The following is a 20,123-nucleotide window of genomic DNA, read 5'->3' as shown; positions in this document are numbered from 1 at the left end:
TATATAGATAGTTTTCCACATTTTTACATATCAGCATTATTTAAAAAAAAAAAAACTATTAAAGAAAAAACTAAAACCCTTAACTATTTCTCCCTAAAACAATCCCAATAAAATTTACTCTCTTCAACTCCTAAATAGATGCCGATACAAAACCCTATTTCTCAATCTCTGACTCTCTGTCTCTCCTTCAAATGCAAACACAAACTCAACCCAACAAACACTGCAAGACCCATACGCAGGAACCCAAAAATGGAAAACCTAGACGCAGAGCTTTCTCTCTTCTCCAGCGACGGTAAGCTTCAATTGAAGAAAGTGAAAGTAAACCTAACATCAAACTGCTGGAATGGCTACAGGTAAAATCTTTTATATTAATTTTGGGTGTTTAATAGGATTTAGGTTTGGCTATTTTGTTTGGTTTTGATTTAAGAAATTGGTTCAGATTTTGTTTTGATTTAGAATTGGTTATTATCAATACTTGAAACCCTAATATAGGTTCTCCCTCAATTTTGGTTCCTTTTAATATATCAAATTTTACTACAGGATTGGGGATATGGGTTTTGGCATCAGAATCAACCCCACATTATAGCGTATTGAGTTTGAGTCTAAAAGCGTGACCTGCACATTAAGCAATCTAGGTTGGATTATAAACTGTCATGGGGTGGGATTGTGGAAACATGTGTGCTAATCGTAAATTTCAGCTTTTACTAAATGAAGTAGGCTTGATTTGATCATAGCAAGATAGAGAGGTGTTCATTGTCAGGGATGCCTAAGCATGTGTTTTTGGATTATGAATCTTTTGATATGGTGTGGTAGGTAAAGGTCACAGATTCAAAGATATACCAATAATTGATTTGTATTTCCCTTTTAAACAATAAATTTTGTTTTTAATTTTATGATGGGTTCTGGAATTAAAAGAAAATACAAAGAAGAAAAAGTAGATTTTACATGTTTTTTATGTTTTGCAAAGTATGTCATGCTAGAAAATTTTTTGTTTTCTATAACTTGTATTTATTTTGAGGGACCAAATAGGTGATGGATACAATTGATATAAATTGTTGTGCTAAGAGGTGTTGGATTTGATTGGTTAGATCAAATTGAAAAGTCTTTAGCCCTTTGGTTATATCTAGGAGTATTTAACCTTTTGTGGGAGGAAAAGTGCATATTTTTATTAAATAAATTTAAGGCCTGTACTTATCTGAAATGTGGCGATCATGACAGGTTTGGATGCCTCAGTTTTGAATTAGTGAAGAGGATTTAACAAGCCATTTGAATATGTAAATCACTATGATAGAAGGAAGCTTCAGAGTAAGTATTTAGGATAATCTGATAGAAAATTTTTCATCCTTACTGAAATAGTGAAATGGTTGTTTACCTAATTGTTCTAGAAAAAACATAGCGATTATTTACTTTTTTGTTGATGGGTTGGTTTGATTTTCTTTAAACTTTGTATTACATGTTGATATTGGTAACATAAATGTGCATACATATGTTTTGTTTGAAACATAATTTCCAATTAGCTTTTGTATAGCAGACAGTTTAGCCTCACTATAAAAATTGCTGGTGTGTCTTGAACTGAGTAGAATTTATTTAATTCAGCAACCTACTTATTTAAGATAAGTGTTAATGTAATTTAAAAGTTCCACTTATTATGCCAAGAGCAGCAGCTTTTGTATTTAAATCTTTTTGAGATTAGTGTGGAGCATTTCAGTTAAAAAGAAGCTTGGATTTGCCACAAGCCAAAAAATATATTAATACATAAATAAAAAATTTTGGCTAAAAGAAGCTTTTGTGTTTTGATTTTCCTAATTGTAAAAATTGGCTTGGTCATAACTAAACGAGCATATCTTATAACAAATTGATGACATTTAATTGAATATTCTTTGTTCATGAAGGTAGTAAATAATGAACTTTTTCTGTGATCATAAAGAACCAAGGGTTTCCACTAGGTATATAAAATTTGTTAACTCTGACAAAATTTTGCAGTTTGGGAAAACCTTTTACATTTTTGGCAATTATAAATAAAAAGTACAAAAATGTGAATATGAATTTGAAATTCAATTAATTTGTATTGATATTATTCTTGAATTACAAAGTTAGAATTCAATTTGCGTTTGTAAAATTACCATCAAAGTTTGAGAATTTGACTTTTTCATTGTATTGTGGTTCATCTATTTGATTTTTAAATAGTTTTTATGTTTGTATTTGTGATTAAAATGAGTCTGGATGCTACAATGGATCATGAGCTGTACTCACAACCTATCCAAGCATCAACAATAACAACAATGAGAATGACACCAAGGTACTCTAAAGTCTCTATCCCTTACTTGGCTATGTTTTTAAAATACCTTTGCAATCACTTTGGTCTCGCACATCTACTTTTCTATTTGGTAACCAAATTTGGTTTTATTTGTGGAGCTAAATTTCAGTTTCTTTGTTATTTGTATATATCAGTATATATTATATCTTGATGTTGTTTAGTCATATTATCTTCAATCATAATTGCAAATTGTTGATGAAATCCTTGATTTGAAAGAAATTGTCTTAGAGTGGTTTGTAAGTAGATTTTAATACGGTAGAAACATAAAGTCAAATTTCCATTTTAAATGTTGGTTGCATCAATCTTGATGCTAGAGTTTAAATTGGTGAATGGTCATTGCTTAATAGTACCAAGTAAAATAGATTTGGCACCTAAGTTTTTGCTATAGCGAATTTTAGACTTTGGTCTATGTTATTTAACCTAACTTATGGTCATCTTTTTCTATATCTCACAAATGACATATTTTTCTTTGAAGTGATTGGCATTATTAAAACAAAGGCCTTGATAAAAGAAAGTTAGTTGTTGTACATCATGCTGAGTGTCTCACATATTATCAGCATATTTTGGAACTTCAGAAAAATTGGGAACATGTTAGAAAATTTTCCTTCCTATTTCAGTTCTGCATTTACATACTTTAATATTTACACTCATTTTTAGGCATTTTATTTTCATAATCTTCACTTGATTATTTTGCCTCAATGAAAGAGCTAGCAAGATGCTCTAAAATATTGGCACCTGAAAAGCTCAAAATTCCATTTTTGATAATTTTGAGTCCAACCTTAGGAACAAACTTTGGTAGCCATGGTACAACTCCACCATGCAGGTTAACCCTATCCTCTAAGAACTTTCCCGTCCATCGCACGAGTTAGTGACTAGTTTTATATAAATGGATACTAAACATCATTTTTTAATGAACCGGCTAAAGGCTAACTCCCCTGTTTAATGAACTTGATAATGGAATTTATACTCGAATGTTAACTTTTCTCCTTCGAATTTTTGAACTCAGAAATATTTGGGAGTAGAGTACTGTAAAAACTCTATAAAAAAAAAAATTATGGTCGCTCTTTGAGTCTCTCAGTGGAGCTTTTCTGTCCTTTCTCTGTACAAGTTTCCTTGTCCCCTCTAGTTACTAGTGACTGGTAGGGTCTACGCAAACCATTGTCCTCCACCTCCTTTCCCCATATTTCTCACTACTTGTACCTAAATATTCCATGGATTCTCTTGACGATTTATGGAACAAACTCTCCCAATCTGAAGCCGAAGAAATAGGAGTATCGTATACAAACTGATGAAGCCAAAATCGTCAATTGGGTCACTCGTCAAATCCGGAGCATTAGACAATCTTGTAGGACCTGCAAAATAAAGGAGGGACCGATTGAAGAGACCACCGGGTTGTGCCCGGTGGGAGAGCCTCCGATGCTTAAGTTAGTATCAACTCATCTATTGTGTATATAGACAGTGTTTTGTAGTAGTTTTTTTGACGTACCTTTGCAAATGGACAAATTGTCCCTTTTATAGGTGACTTAGGTAGCCGTTGGACATAAATGAGGGTGATTATTACCCTATTTGTAACATTCTTTGTCTTGATGAGAGGGTTTAAGGCCTTTGATGATTGTTATTGAATGTGTTGGGCAGTTACTCATCTATCTTTGATGGCCTACTAATGACGCAAAGACCATCCATTAAGATGGACGACCTTAATAATTTTTATGGACTCATCAATTGCCCCCCATTCCCAAGTCTGATTTTTCTTTGTGCTAGTCAGACTTTAGGAATATTCTCGACTTGTTTAGATTCAAACTTCTTTATCTTCAACTACTTTCTCCTTCAAGAACGGTAGTATTTTTGCGACGACTTCTTAGTATCCGCCTTTTGAAGGTCTTTTTGGATGTTCGAGGGATTATAGCTTGATCCTGAAAGTGAGCTAATTTCTTTGGATGATCATTTTTTATCACTGCTAGAGAGCGGGGTGATTTCTTTTGGATGACCATTTTTTATCACTGCTGAAGAGCAAGGTGATTTGTTTGGATGACCATTTTTGATCACTTCGATGCTTCTTCTTTCATTCATTTTTTGGTTGTCATGTTTGATATTCTTGATTTGCGTGTGACTTGCGTTTGTGTGAGAATCCTTGTTTGCTTACACTCGTCTAAGGGTATTTAGTCACTTAGCCACTTTTAGGTGACTTACATCCAGTTACGGAGCTTCGTTATTTAGACTTCGTCAGCGATTTACATCAGTCTAGCGGAATCTTATCCTTTTTCTTTTTTGGTGACTTACATCCATTTAAGGAATCTTGTCACTTAGGCTTCGTTAGTGATGTACATCCGTCTTGGCGGAATCTTATCACTTAGCCATTTTTTGGTGACTTACATCCATTTAAGGAATCTTGTCACTTAGGCTTCGTTAGTGATTTACATCCGTCTTGGCGGAATCTTATCACTTAGCCATTTTTTGATGACTTACATCCATTTAAGGAATCTTGTCACTTAGGCTTCGTCAGTGATTTACATCTGTCTTGGTAGAATCTTATCACTTAGCCATTTTTTGGTGACTTACATTCATTTAAGGAATCTTGTCACTTAGGCTTTGTTAGTGATTTACATCCGTCTTGGCGGAATCTTATCACTTAGCTAGTTTTTGGTGACTTACATCCATTTAAGGAATCTTTTCACTTAGGCTTTGTTAGTGATTTACATCCATCTTGGCAGAATCTTATCACTTAGCCATTTTTTGGTGACTTACGTCCATTTAAGGAATCTTGTCACTTAGGCTTCATTAGTGATTTACATCCGTTTTGGCGGAATCTTATCACTTTTTGCTGGAAAGATTCCTTAATGCCATGTCATTTTGGACCTTCTTGAGGTCATGTTGATATTTGCATTAAGTAGCACATGCACCTGCCAAGACTTGGTTAAACAAAAATTTTAGAAAAATGCATACATGAATAATAAGTCACCAGTGGCCTAAGTGGGCCTTTTTCTTATTTTCTTGTAACCCTAGAGTTTTACCTCTTTTGTGATCTATCTAGTAGTACATACATTTTTGCATGAAACCTTACTAGGTGTAAATATTTATAGACGAATATAAAAGAGACAGATAAATGTGTTACCTTAAATGACGACATTATTTTGTCACATACCTCAATCTTTTTATTGCTGGGATCTTCTCGACAAGCTCTTCCCTTTTTAAGATGACGAGCTCTTCTCTTTTCAAGAATTTTTAAGCTCAACATGATACTTCATGTCTAAGGCCTAGATCTCTTTTGCTTCAATTTTTTGAAGGTGTAAAAACTAGGCCACGTCGTTGCTCCTGTTCAAACATGAAAAATGCAATTCTTGTTTGTTGATGACTATAGGAGTGGTTTATCATGATTGGAACCTTTTTTTTTTTTTTATACGTGCTTTGACAACTATGGTCATTGCTGTTTGTAATAGCAATTTCCTCTTCCATTTTCTTTAATTGTACGCTTAAGTCACTTCACTAATGCTAGCTGCATTTTGTTAGTAATGACAATGTACAAATATGCAATTGCTTACTATACAATTATGGATGTCAGTTAACGAAATGCATTCCATATGAATCATAGAGAAGTATTCTATGATATATAAAAATTGAAGCTATTTGACTATAGGCTTGTTTTAAACTAAGCCTTGTTAGGTGCTTGCACCATATATAATTTTGAAAGCAATTTAAAAAGATTTTGATGAGTTGACAGAGATAGCAGGAATTTATTGAGACTTAAACTCATGACCATACGATAATCTAACATTTTAAGTCTAGGAGACTTAATAGAATTTCTCAGATTCATGACGATGGAACATATGCTACTAATAATATAGTCATATTAGCTGTGATAGTTGTAACAATTTTATAGCAATGTTTTCAACATGATTTATATGTACATGTTTGTAGATAATCATACAAGCTTGATATGCACTTAATTCTAATAAGATAATATTTGGCATGGCTAATTAAAAAGAAAGAAATAAATGAGTTACCTCGACAAGAGACCTTAAATTACGATACTATTATGTACATACCTTGATCTTTTCATTGTTGTAGCCTTCTTGACAAGTTTTAAGATCTCTTTTGTTAAGCTTAACATGCTACTTTCATGTTTGAGGCTTGGATCTTTTTTGCTTCGTTCTTTTGAAGGTGCAAGGACTAGGGCATGTTGACCATTCACGATTATATTTCCTTCCTTTAGGGACGAAGGCTCTCTCGGGGGCTTCTATTATTACTTCCTTTATCATTTGATGACAACTAGTGAAATGACCCTTGCTTTTTGTCTCTTTGTTGAGATAGTGGCCTAGCTGGCCAATTTCTTTTCTTATTCTTCTCGGGCTATTCACTTGACTGTTATGATCGACTATCTAAAGTCCTGTTATTCTGCAATTTATACATGTACTTGCAGATTGTTTCATTAAACACTTGTAATATGAGTAAAGAGACCACTGGTAAGATTTTATAGGCGTTTTGCCTTTGCTCCAGTTTCTTTTAAGGGGTGATCCCACTGGTTATGCATATACTACAATTTAAAAAGAGTACTTATGCTTGATACATGATCTATCATCATACTTTCACATTCAATAAATATTCAAGCTAAATTTTTAACACCATGTCTCTTACATATCATTGTGTGAGCCATATAGCATATTGATATAGCATTTTTTTTAAGAAAGAAATATTCATGATGCTATGGAAAGATTCTAGGCTTTTCCATGATTTTTGGCCTTGGTACAAAATTACCTTATAGCAGTCTCAACAATTATATATAGATAGAGATGGGGTGGTATGATGCTATCATGTCACATACCTTTGATCTCCTTTTTAGCAAGCTCTTCTTGATGAGTTCTCAGTCTTAATCCTGTGGACTTGAGAGTATATGTACAATCGAGATAGTCTAGATACTCTAGTCTTGTTGTTGTACTACATGTATTCTTGTTGCGTAAAACATTTGGCTTGGAGCAACATTGTCAAGCAAGAAATCACAAATGTTATTAACCACAAATATATAAAATTTGTTGTGGCTTATGGGCGGTTGATGCGTCCACAACATAGTCTTTAGCATAGTATACCTTAGCATGTTTGCATAACACAAATATGCATGTGCATAACATAAAAAAAAAATGTAATTTAATTCATACTGAACACTAATATAATGGCTCAATTTGTGAAAGTATGATGCTCAAATATATAGAGACCACAAAAGTTTTCATGAAACCATGTGGTGGATTTATGTATCAATTGTAAAAGCATGTTTAATAAGCAGACAAGTATACAGGAGGAAAACTCAAAACCTCAAATGCATACGTAGCCAAAGATTTTGGTACAACATGTTATATCTTAAGCTATGTGAACAATGCTGTCTCCTACTATTGATATCTTTTTCATTTAAAGAATTCATATGGATATAATCTGAAACTATTTTGAGAGCAGATTGTATGATGACAATTCGAAGCATGTTCATTCTCAAAGTCAAGGCAGCATGTATATGCTCATGATCATTATGCGTGAATTTGGTAATCATTTATGCGCTTATAGGATTTCTACTAAAAACAATTCTGTTGAGAATTATTCCTTCCATAGTTCCACTACTTGCATCCACTAGTGTATAACATATGTGATATTGTTGATCAAAAAGAAAATAACTTCTCACACATGTAACCAATTTAGTTGTGCATGTGCATATGCTAAAAGATATAATTTAGGCATGTCACGTTCCAAATTTAAAGGGAGCAAGAATCTCTTGTTAGATGGATTTCAATCCTAATAAAATCTGGTTCCATGCTATTAATTGTCCAGATCGAGATTTTGATATTTGGTAAAGCAATTAATTAAATTTGACTTTTACCATCTTTAATAACGAAAATTAAGATACTTAAATTTGATAAAAATAATGGAGGTTGAGAGCCTTTACCCTAAGTGGTCCTTAATTGCAATACTTAAGCACCATAAATTCATAACCTTACCCGATAATATAATTGACGGGTTTCTAGGTAGATTTATTCACCATGTAAAGAAGATAATCAGGGATTTTAATTCGTAACTGAAATATTATCTCCTGTATTTTTTCTTTATATGGTTTCAATATATATTAGTCAATTTCTTGTTTACTAATCCTTTGAATTGACATAGGAATTAATACTAAATTAAACATGTATGAGAGGTACATGATGACACATGCTATTGGTGGATAACATGGTGTATGGGCATATTGCCCATTCATCTTATTACCCATTTAGCCTTATGACTTATGAGTCATGCATATGGGCTAGCTTCAGGGTTCCCCCATCTTCTAACAGATGGACTACCTAGATTTATTAATCATAAGCAATCGAATTGAGATTATCAGATAACATACCAGGCAATATACCGGTTTGAAGAGAACGTTTCCATCTTTGATCTCCTTTTTGGTAGGTACTTCTTGACAAGTTCTCTTTAACAACTGTTCATTGTCTCTAGACCGCATATCGTCACCATATGTGGTTTTGCAATCAACTTTATTTTTTATACATCTCTTTTGTGAATGTTTTCAATCTCATAGGTGACTGCTACAAGATTAGTTTTCTTGGACATGTATATATAACGTTTTTGCCAAACATACGTAAATTATACATAAATCATGACAGTTTTCACAAGATGCAGTTGTAGCAGAAAAATAGAATATTCATTATCGTTGGCTTCTACCTACCTAATACTGATTAGGTTTGGCCTAGCCGGGCTGATTGGATTTTCTCTTATTTCCAACTTTAGTGTTTTTAAATTTGGTAAGATAGTAGAATCTGACTTTAGCCTCTTCAGTGTCTAAACTCTAAAATTATAATATAATTTTGGTAAGACAAAATTTTGGCTTCAACTTTCTCTAGCATTGAAAACTATGATTTATCATCTTTGAAAGTAGTGAAATAAAAAGCCATAGTTAATGGTATAATGTATGAATATCAACCAAGATACTATCAGTATACCAATTGTTTAATGCTATAAAGAGACACAAATGATCTCCTCGTGTTATAATAGGAAATGTAGTAAAGGTGTAAAACCCTTTTTTTTGGCTATAATTAGGATATCAATTAGGCCTTAATATATAATTATATTCGGCTTTAATGGTAAGGATCTCAAAGAGATCGGTTTGACTTCTTAGTCACTGATCTTCTTTGAAGTGTGCAGCTTATAACAATCAAGGTATTCATTACCTTTTTTTTTTTAATGCCTATATTTAAGATCATAATTTTGGTAAGGTAATTATGTTTTAATGAAATTTGACTTCACCTTTCATGCAAATTAAAAAAATAGGGAAGAGTGAAACCAAGAAAGAAAAGCTCTTTGACGGTAATTTCATCATAGCTTTTGACTTGGGTAGCCGAAATTACATGACCACCTACAATTATCTCTCTATTTTCAGCAATAGAATATTTAACATAATAAACTCCTTTTTATGTTTGTAAAGCATTAGAAGAGGTTATTGTGTTTTTAGGTTTTAGGTCATTTAACAACATGTGATAAAACCATTCGATAGGATGAGAAACAACTTGTCTTACCTCAAGACCCAAGAATTGGGCCATGTCGTTGAGGCCTTTCATGTTCTTCCAAAGTCCGTGTCTGTCTCATGTTCAGTCTGAGCCTTACAGCGAGCCACCTTTGGGTGATTTGATGGAAATTTTGAGGTTTTGTTCTTTGAAGACGATTTTGCTAAATGGGTTTGCTTTATTGGATCTTGAAAGAAGGCTTAGCCTTTTGATCTCCTCTTCACTGAAAATCCAATTGCATGCTCTGTTTCTCTTGGATACGGGTTCTAACATCATCGTCTATGAGTTTGAAGTGAGTGACCCTTTGTCATAGGAAGAACTCAATGGAAAATCGATCCCCACAGACGACGCCAAACTGATGAAGCCAAAATCATCAATTGGGTCACTCGTCAAATCCGGAGCATTAGACAATCTTGTAGGACCTGCAAAATAAAGGAGGGACCGATTGAAGAGACCACAGGGTTGTGCCCGGTGGGGGAGTCTCCGATGCTTAAGTTAGTATCAACTCATATATTGTGCATATAGACAGTGTTTTGTAGTAGTTTTTTTGACGTACCTTTGCAAATGGACAAATTGTCCCTTTTATAGGTGACTTAGGTAGCCGTTGGACATAAATGAGGGTGATTATTACCCTATTTGTAACATTCTTTGTCTTGATAAGAGGGTTTAAGGCCTTTGATGATCGTTATTGAATGAGTTGGGCGGTTACTCATCTATCTTTGATGGCCTACTAATGACGCAAAGACCGTCCATTAAGATGGACGAACTTAATAATTTTTATGGACTCATCACAAAGGATGAAATCTCTCTCAGATATATTCTGGCAGCAGTGTTCCTAACCAAGCGAGTGGTTAACATCGAGTCAGTAGCTCAAACGTTCCGCCTATTGTGGAGATTAGAAAAAGAAGTTCAGATCAATGACATGGGAGATAATATCCTCTTCTTCAAATTTGAAGATGAATACGATCTCGACAGAGTCATTGAGCACGAGCCTTGGACATACGACAAACACCTTGTGGTGTTTGAAAGGGTGGTGGAAAATGTCCTGGTCTGAACACTAGAATTCAAATACACCACTTTCTGGATCCAGATTCACGACTTACCAATCCATTGCTTAAACCCTGAGACTCGAGATTTTATTGGCAACTCTCTGGGGACTCTTCTCCATATGACCGACTCAAAAGAAGGAGGGAAGGGAAGCTACCTACGGGTCCATGTTCGGGTTGACATCTCCAAACCTCTCAGCCGAGTTCGAAAAATTTGGTCAGAAGGAAAAGTCATAGGATGGGCGGCTCTAAGATATGAACGGCTTCCAAATTTTTGCTACTTGTGTGGCTTTGTCTCCCATGATGACCGAGATTACGAAAAATGGCTTAGAAGCAAAGGTTCCCTACAAAAGAAAGATCAAAATTTTGGCAACTGGATGAGAGCAAAAGTCGTACTATCCACTAGAAAAACATCCATCACTTTCCCAAGCTTTAAACCCAAATATCATAGGTCGACCCCACCAAAAAAAAAAAAAAAAAAACTCCATAGACATGCATGCACTTGACAACAGACATCCAAACCACAGTTTCTGATGAAGAGGCAAACAAGACAACCATTTCAGATTGTTGGTGATAGCAGGCATCATTAATGACAATAATTACAGGGAATCGTTACAAGCAATTCATCAGGAAGCCATTAAGGAAATGGTTACAAAGTCAAATATTGATACCCCTCTCTACTCAGATATTGGCATTTATTCCGATAATGGCACTATTAATGAGGTGTTCGAAATTAATGAGGTTTCCAAAATTAGCATAGGCCCAGTCCAACCAAGTCAACTAGCCATACGGACTACTGAGCCAAAAATAAAGCCCATTCCGAAAACAGGAGGCCCACAGAACAAAAAACCATCAAAGTCCACTTGGGTGAGAATAACCCGATCTACAAAAGAAGGCCCACAAGAGGTATTAATGTTGGAGGCAGAACCTAGAAGAGCACCTTTACACCATGAAGACAATAGACCTATGAAGAGGTAAGTAGTAAAGGATGAAGAAAAACCGGAGCAAACCAAAACGATGGAGGCTGACATCCAGCCTCGCCGGTCACCATGAATTGCATAAGCTAGAATTGTCGTGGCTTGGGGCAGGCACGCGCAGTTCTTGAACTCATCGAGATGGTGAAGAAACAATCCCCCACTATCATATTCCTAATGGAAACAAGATCAAAAGAAAGCTTCCTCAAAAATCTTCGGTCCAAGCTCGGACTGGACAATGGCACATAGTACCAAGACTCAACACAGGGGGCGGGTTAGCCTTATACTGGAAAAACGGGATTGACTTACACATCTTGGACTCGTCACCATCGCACATTGACACAGTAGTTAACCCAGGAGTGGATGTCGCCTGGCAGTTCACTGGTTTTTACGGAAACTTGGTAACCGCCAACCGGGAACACTCTTGGGCACTGCTAAAACGTCTAAGTCTCAAAATGAATCTTCCATGGTTGTGCATTAGTGATTTTAACGAAATAACTAAAGCTGAAGAAAAGATGGGTGATGCACCACGGAAAGAAAGGCAGATGGTGGATTTCAAAGAGGTATTAGATTTCTGTGGTTTTAGTGATTTAGGCTATGTGGGTGCACCCTTTACTTGGTGTAACAATCAATATGAGGGTGAGGACATGGATCAGGCTTGACAGAGGGGTGGCTACCATACCCTGGTCCCAAATGTTTCCATCGGTTTACGTATATCACATCTCAAGCTCCCTCTCTAATCACTGCTGATTGTGGATTTGCTCGAACGATGAGAATGCGAGATTCTATAGAAAAGGAAAGCCTTTTCGTTTTAAGGCGGTGTGGATGAAAGATGCAGGGTGGGAAGGGGTAGTGAAAAATGCCTGGGGAAGACATGCACTAGGTAATCCAATGGAAAGACTTGTTAGGAAAGTAGACACATTCCGTTCCTCGCTATAGACTTGGAGTAAGTTATCTTTCGGGAATATACGACGGTTACTACAACAAAAGAAAAAACTCATGGCCCAGGCAGAAGCTTTATCTATGTTTGGTATCAACCATGATCAGGTTCGAACCGTAAGGGAGGAGGTCTATGATCTAATGGTGAAAGAAGACTGTTTATGGCATCGAAGATCACGAGTGGAATGGCTGAAAGCAGGGGACCTCAATACGAGTTACTTCCACATTCGAGAAAACCAAAGAAACAGGAGAAACTACATCTTGAAATTGGTTATAGATGATGGGTCGACATTAAAGGAGGAGCAAAACATTGGAAAGGCTTTAACTGACCACTTCAACGAACTTTTCCAGTCAACAGCCACTTCCAACTTTGATCCGATATTACAAGTGATAGAGGCGATGGTGACAGATCAGATGAATGAGGAGCTAACCAGAGTTTTCACAGCATATGAAGTTGAACAAGCCCTAAAACAAATGAAGGCTTTGACTGCCCCAGGACCGAACGGTATGCCCCCTCTCTTTTATAAAACTTATTGGAACACTGTTGGTCCCGATGTAGTTGATGCTACCTTATCTGTTCTTAACACTAGAATTATGCCATCAAACATAAACCACACATTTATATTCCTTATCCCTAAAGTAAAATCTCCTGAAAGCCCAAAAGATTTTCGCCCCATTAGCCTTTGCAATTTTATATATAAAATCATTTCAGAAGCTATTGCCAACCGCCTCAAAAAAGTCCTACCTAAACTAATCTCAGAATCCCAGAGTGCATTCATGTCTGATCGCCTCATCACCGATAGCATTTGAAACTCTCCACCACCTCAAAAATAAAATAAAAGAAAAAATTAAATTCATGGCACTAAAACTAGACATGAGTAAGGCATATGATAGAGTCAAATTGGATTACCTTGAAAAAGTATCGGAAAAAATGGGGTTTGCAATTAAATGGATATCTCTAATCAACTGTTGTATCCGTTTAGCTTATTTTTCTATAATGCTTAATGGGGATCCTCATGGTTTGATCCACCCTAGTAGAGGACTCTGCCAAGGAGATCCTCTATCACCTTACTTAATTTTGATATGTGCAGAGGGCCTTCACTCCCTAATAAAATAGGATGAGCATTTGGGAAAGATACATGGGGCCTCCTTATGCAGAGATAGGCCAAAAGTTCACACCTATTTTTTGCCAATGATAGTTTGCTTTTTTGTAGAGCAAATGAACAAGAGTGCAGATCGGTGTTGGATATCCTTGATATGTACTAGCAAGCCTCAGGCTAATAGATTAATCAAGGAAAAATGCTTCTCTTCTTCAGCACAAATATGGATCACAATGCCAAGGAAAGAATAAAAGAAATGCTTCGGGTGGCAGTAGTAACTCAGTATGAAAAGTATCTGGGACTTCCCTCCTTTGTGGGGAGAGGGAAAAAATTTTTTTGGTTATCTAAGGGAAAGAATTTGGCATAAAATAAAGAGGTGAAAAGAGAAACTTTTATCCCAAGCAGGCCATGAAGTCCTTATCAAAGTAGTCCTACAAGCCATGCCAACATTTACAATGGGTTGCTTTAAAATACCCAAGAGTCTGTGCAAAAACATTGAAGCAATGATCCGTAAATTTTGGTGGGGATACAAAGGATATAAAAGGAAAATCCATTGGCTTGCTTGGAATAAGCTTTGTCTACCAAAGAATCAAGGAGGTTTGGGCTTCAAGGATGTTAAAAGTTTTAATCTAGCAATGTTGGGAAAACAACTATGGCGCCTCATTCATAACCCCGAGTCCCTTTTTCACAAAGTTTTCAAAGCAAAATTTTTTCCAAACTGCTCAGTACTGAATAGTGAGGTGAAAACTAATGGTTCATACGCATGGCAGAGCATGTTGAAAGCCAGGGAGTGTATACGTATGGGGGCAATATGGCGTATTGGAGATGGAAGTGTTAGAGATATATTAGCCCATTAGCATAAGCCCAAGCCTAATTCTATTTTGTGTGCAAGCCAAGTTTCCTACTTGTACTAGAAGTCTATTAGTTTAGGGTTTAGTCTACTATATATACACATGTTATGGTTCATTGTAACACAGGGATTTGTTCTACACTCTAATATATTATTGATGTAGTCCTTTAGGGTTTCCTCCGTGGATGTAGGCCGTTAGGCTGAACCACGTAATCTTCTTGTGTTATTGTGTTCTATACTTTATGCTTTCGCTTCCGCATCCATAATAGCATATTCAACATGGTGTATCAATGCTAATATTTAACATGGTATCAGAGCTGCCTTCCTATGGCCATGGTTTTCTGTCCTTACGGTGTATTAAGAGCAATCTTTGTCTTCCTCGGTGTTTTTTCGCTGCGTTCATCTTCTTTGGTTTTCCACTACTGCCGTCAAAATTCTTCGGTATAGTCATGTCACCGTTAGAAGTTGCATCAACACTGCAAGACCATTGCCTTTCTCAAGCCACCGTCACAGAGCCAAACTTCATTCAAGGGATCTTTTCAACCTAATCAAATCTCAAGATTTCATCAAGTTTCCATCTTGAGTTTGAGAGGGGGTGTTAGAGATATATTAGCCCATTAGCATAAGCCCAAGCCTAATTCTATTTTGTGTGTAAGCCAAGTTTCCTACTTGTACTAGAAGTCTATTAGTTTAGGGTTTAGTCTACTATATATACACATGTTATGGTTCATTGTAACACAGGGATTTGTTCTACACTCTAATATATTATTGATGTAGCCCTTTAGGGTTTCCTCCGTGGATGTAGGCCGTTAGGCTAAACCACGTAATCTTCTTGTGTTATTGTGTTCTATACTTTATGCTTTCACTTCCGCATCCATAATAGCATATTCAACATGGTGTATCAATGCTAATATTTAATAGGAAGAACGGTTCGGATCCGTGGGGACAAGTGGTTGCCTACCAAACACTTAAGTAGTATTGTCTCACCACAAAAAAGTTTTCCTAGTGATGCGCAAGTGTGTGCACTTATCGACGAAGAAAGGCCAAACTGGATATTAGACCGAGTTCAGGATGACTTCCTCCCTCATGAAGCTCAAGTTGTCCTAAGCATTCCATTAAGCTCGCGAAGGGGAAAAGACACACTTATTTGGGTAGAAACTGACTTTGGAAAATATTCCATGAAGAGTGCATACAAGCTTTTGTCAACACATGCAACGTCACTTGTACCTGGTACTTCCAACCCAGCGGCAAACAGCACGTCCTGGAAGCAATATATGGACCCTGAATGTGCCTAATAAAGTCAAACACTTTATTTGGCGTGCCTTTCGTGAGTCTCTGCCAACAAAGAAGAGTCTATTTGTAAGGAAGGTCACTCAGAATTCTATCTGTGAGAGATGACAAAGTGAAACAGAGGATACAGTCCACGCAATATGGGGTTGCCAACCGCTTAAAGAAATCTGGTGGGAAGAGCAGTGTTTCAGGAATCAGCTAACATCTCATTTTGTGGATTTCAGGGATTTATGGATAGGTATGTTAAATTATAAGGAACACAACCTAGTTGAACACTTTGCCTATGTTGCATGGATTATTTGGAGCAATCGCAATGCAGCACGAATAAACAACACCCACATACCCCTGTCAATGATATATCAAGACATGTTAGAAAGACTCCAAGAATTCCAATCTGCCCAGGACCTTCCGGCCATTCCGGTCCAGCCAACAAAACCAGTCCATTGGATACCTCCTCGACGCCCCACTCTCAAAGTAAATTTTTACAGTGCCATATTCCACAACTCTCAAACTGCAGGTATCAGAGTGGTGATATGAGATGAATCAGGTAGGTAGCTGGTGCGTTATCGGAAACAATACCTCTGCCACACACTGTAGACGTTGCTAAAGCTCTGGCGTGTCGAAGAGCGGTGTCTTTTGCCGTAGGAACTCAGAATCAAGTCTGTGATAGTGGAAGGGGACTCTGAAAAGGTCATAAAGGCCATGAATATGGACCCACCGTGTCTAGCACCCTTTGGTCATATCATCGAAGATTCGCAAAGCATGGCGTTGTATTTTGAGTCTATCTCCTTTTCTCACGTAAGACGTAAAGGGAATGGTGTAGCTGACAAACTTGCTAAGCTAGCAAAGTTCTCCCTTGCCCCATGTAGTTGGTTTCATGACATCCCAGTGATGTAACCCAACTTGTACTTAGTGTTAGAAGTTTCTGTTGATTTAATGAAAATTATGGTATGGTTTCTCAAAAAAATAAATGAATAAATAAATAAATATATATATATATATATTTATTGATGATGCAAGGAAAATTAGTAAGCTGGATGCTCCGGATTTGAAAGGACCACTCGCTCTCTAATGGCCTGAAAAACAAAGGAAAACGATCAAAGGTGACCGGGATTGCCGGCCAAGAACCCTTCGATAGTAAAGTCAGTTTTCTCTCTATATCTTTGGAGTTCCAGTTTCTTGGGAAAATGTTCAACGTACCTCCCATTGGTCTGAATGGCTGTTTATATAGTGTCCTAGGGGCAGTTATTGAAATTGTAACCTCCCCTGGACTTCAGGAGGTCCGGGGTTCTTGGATAACTCTCATAACCACCTAATAGTTGCATTTTCTCACACAAAGGTCATCGGAAGTTATGCGTGTATTACGGAATGGTAAAATGTGCTTAATAATTCTTAAGTGTAAAAGCCTCGTCCATGAGTATTTACATGGATGAGTCCTCTCGGGACGGACTGTGCGCATCTTTTGGACGAGGGATGTAGCTTTGCTATCACTTAAGGACAGCCTTGCGCATTATCCTTGTCTTGATGCTAACTCCTGGACGGCTACAGAGGTGATGAGCGTCCTGGGACGGTCTGAGTGTCTTCATCCCTCATCAGTTGCCCCCTCATCCAGGGGTTATGCAGCGTATCAACAGACTTTAGGACGAGTCTCTTCTTCTTCTTTTTTTATCATAAATTTTAGAAGCGTTCCACGTGTCACACATTCATAGGGGGTTGGTCATGTAGGTTTACTTCTTCGAGGCATATGCCACGTGTCGCTTTTTCATCGGTTCCGTCATTGCGATTACCGAGACTTTTCTACCTATAAATAGTGGTTTCCCTCTCATGCCCCTTTCACTTTTTCAAATTTTCTGCTTTGACACTTTCGTCCATCGCTTCGTCTAAGAGTATCCTCATCGTCCTTAGTATCCTTCGTCTAGAGCCAGGTACTCTCTTTACTCTAACTCAAGCTTTCCTTTTAAGTGCTAGGACGTTCTCAATGGCCTCCTGTTCGTCTAGCGTCAGTGTGGTCAAGGCCATAGACAAGTATCACGACTCCTCTAATTATAGTACCTCCAGCGATGTCAGTAGTAGTAGTGGTCATACAACTGAGGAATACACATCTGGTGTTCCTGAAGTTCCTGTAGAAACCTTTCAAGAGAGTATTAGGACGAGGACAGCCTCTGGGGCTGATACCTCGACAAGCATCCCATCGTCCTCTCCTTTAGACAAAGAAGAAACAGTATATAGTTGTGCCATAGAAATTCCTTCAAAGACGGACGAGAAGAGGTTAGACGCTCTTAGGAGTTGGTTCCAGATTCCAGATGATCTGAACCCTAGGTTAGCCGTCCGAGGGGAATGGTGTTGTCAACCCTATTTTGGGATAGGTGTTTACGAAGCTTACCTGTTAGGGGGGCTTAGATTTCCTTTAAATGCCTTTACGAGGAAATTGCTTACCAGACTGGGCTTAGGGGTTTGTCAATTTAACCCCAATGCATGGAGACTTATTGTCTCTATGCAAGTCTTGTGGAGGGAGGTGTTTGATGGCAACTGTCCTATCACCGTGGACGAGTTCCTGTATTGTTATAAACCTTCCGAGATAGGTCAATTTCAAGGCTTCTATCAGTTTACAGCTAGGGGCAATGACTGTAGATTGATTAAGTCTTTGCCCTCGTCTGACAGAAACTGGAAGACAGAGTTTTTCTTTGTCTCTGGTTTCTGGGCGGGGCATCCTATCGAGGTTGGTAGAGATACATTCCCTCCTTATACCGGAGAATTAGGGAACCTTCGTCAAGAAGGTATGTCGTGTTTTTCCTTCTCTCTTTTTTTATTGATTTTGTTGTGTTTTATCTTTAAACAGTGGTCTAATCTTAATTTTCCTTTTCTTTTTGCAGCTGCTAGGCGTCCTTCTTTGATTAAGTTCCACCGTGATCGCGTCCACAGGGCTCGTCTACACCCCGAGAGAGATTTTCACTCGTTGGTGACCCTTCGACGTCTACATAGGTGGGGACTTGGCCCTGACCCGTCCGTCGAAGCCCTCGCGCATGAACTAACCGTCCGTAGATGTGTGTATTTTTATTCTTTAAGACGTGTGTATTTATTTTTATTTTTATTTGTTGCTATAATTCATTTATTTGTTTTTATTTTTAGGAATGGCAACCATGAAGGAAAATAAGGGAAAAGAGGTGGTCGAGGAAGTGGCCAGACCTGAAACTCGTCCTGCTACTGGAGACAAGAGAAAAAGCTTGTCCAAAAATTTGGATCTGGGAAGCTTGCCCAGCCGTTGGGGGAAGAAGGCCAAGCATGGGTCGTCTAGGCCCGAGGCTGCCAGGACTGAATCTCCTTCCCCCCTGCCGTCCGTTGTCTGATACTAATACCCTGGGTACTCCGAACCTACATAGGATATTCTTCCATACAAAATTTTTCACGTTTTGCTGAGTGATTGCTGCAAGACGCTTGACTTCTACCCACTTGGTAAAGTAATCAATTCCTACCACCAAAAACTTCATTTGCCGGGTTCCCATGGGAAAAGGGCTTAGGATATCCAGTCCCCACTGTGCTAAGGGCCATGGGGCCATCATTGGGGTTTGGTACTCTGACGGCTATCTAGGTACATTACTATAGCGCTGACACTGGTCACATACCTTGACATAGGCTTTAGCGTCTGCCTACATTGTAGGCCAGTAGTAGCCGGCACAGATGATCTTATGGACTAGTGACCTTGCTCCTGAATGATTTTCACATGCTCCTTCGTGAACTTCCCTTAGAACATAGTTTGACTCATCAGGAGCCAAGCACCTTAAGTAAGGTTGGGAAAAATCTCGCTTGTACAAAACTTCATTTATGAAGACGTACTTGGCTGCCTTAACCCTTAACTTTCTCGTTTCATCCTTGTCTTCGTGAAGCCTTCCTTCTTTGAGATAAATCATTATTAGACTCATCCAATTTTCTTCTCCTCTTATCTACTGTATGTTAAGGATGTCTATGCTCGGCATATATTGGATGTTTTCGTACTCGTCTGTAACCCCTACCGAAGCTGCTTTTGTCAAGGCGTCTGCTTTTGTATTTTCCTCCCTGAGTAGTTGAACAAAACTTA

General features: G+C 37.6%; 1 long non-coding RNA gene across 1 annotated transcript; it reads left to right on the top strand.

Annotated features, from left to right (window-relative positions):
• Nucleotides 1-249: 249 nt before the first annotated feature.
• LOC142605511 (uncharacterized) lies at nucleotides 250-2,296 on the top strand. The gene is made up of 3 exons (XR_012839071.1): nucleotides 250-353; nucleotides 1,219-1,305; nucleotides 2,219-2,296. It is a non-coding gene; the product is annotated as an uncharacterized LOC142605511 (long non-coding RNA).
• The last annotated feature ends 17,827 nt before the right edge of the window (nucleotides 2,297-20,123 follow it).

This window comes from Castanea sativa, chromosome 8 (assembly GCF_040712315.1).
Source record: "Castanea sativa cultivar Marrone di Chiusa Pesio chromosome 8, ASM4071231v1".
NCBI classification, from domain to species: Eukaryota; Viridiplantae; Streptophyta; class Magnoliopsida; order Fagales; family Fagaceae; genus Castanea; species Castanea sativa.
This window is presented reverse-complemented; position numbering and strand designations above follow the sequence as displayed.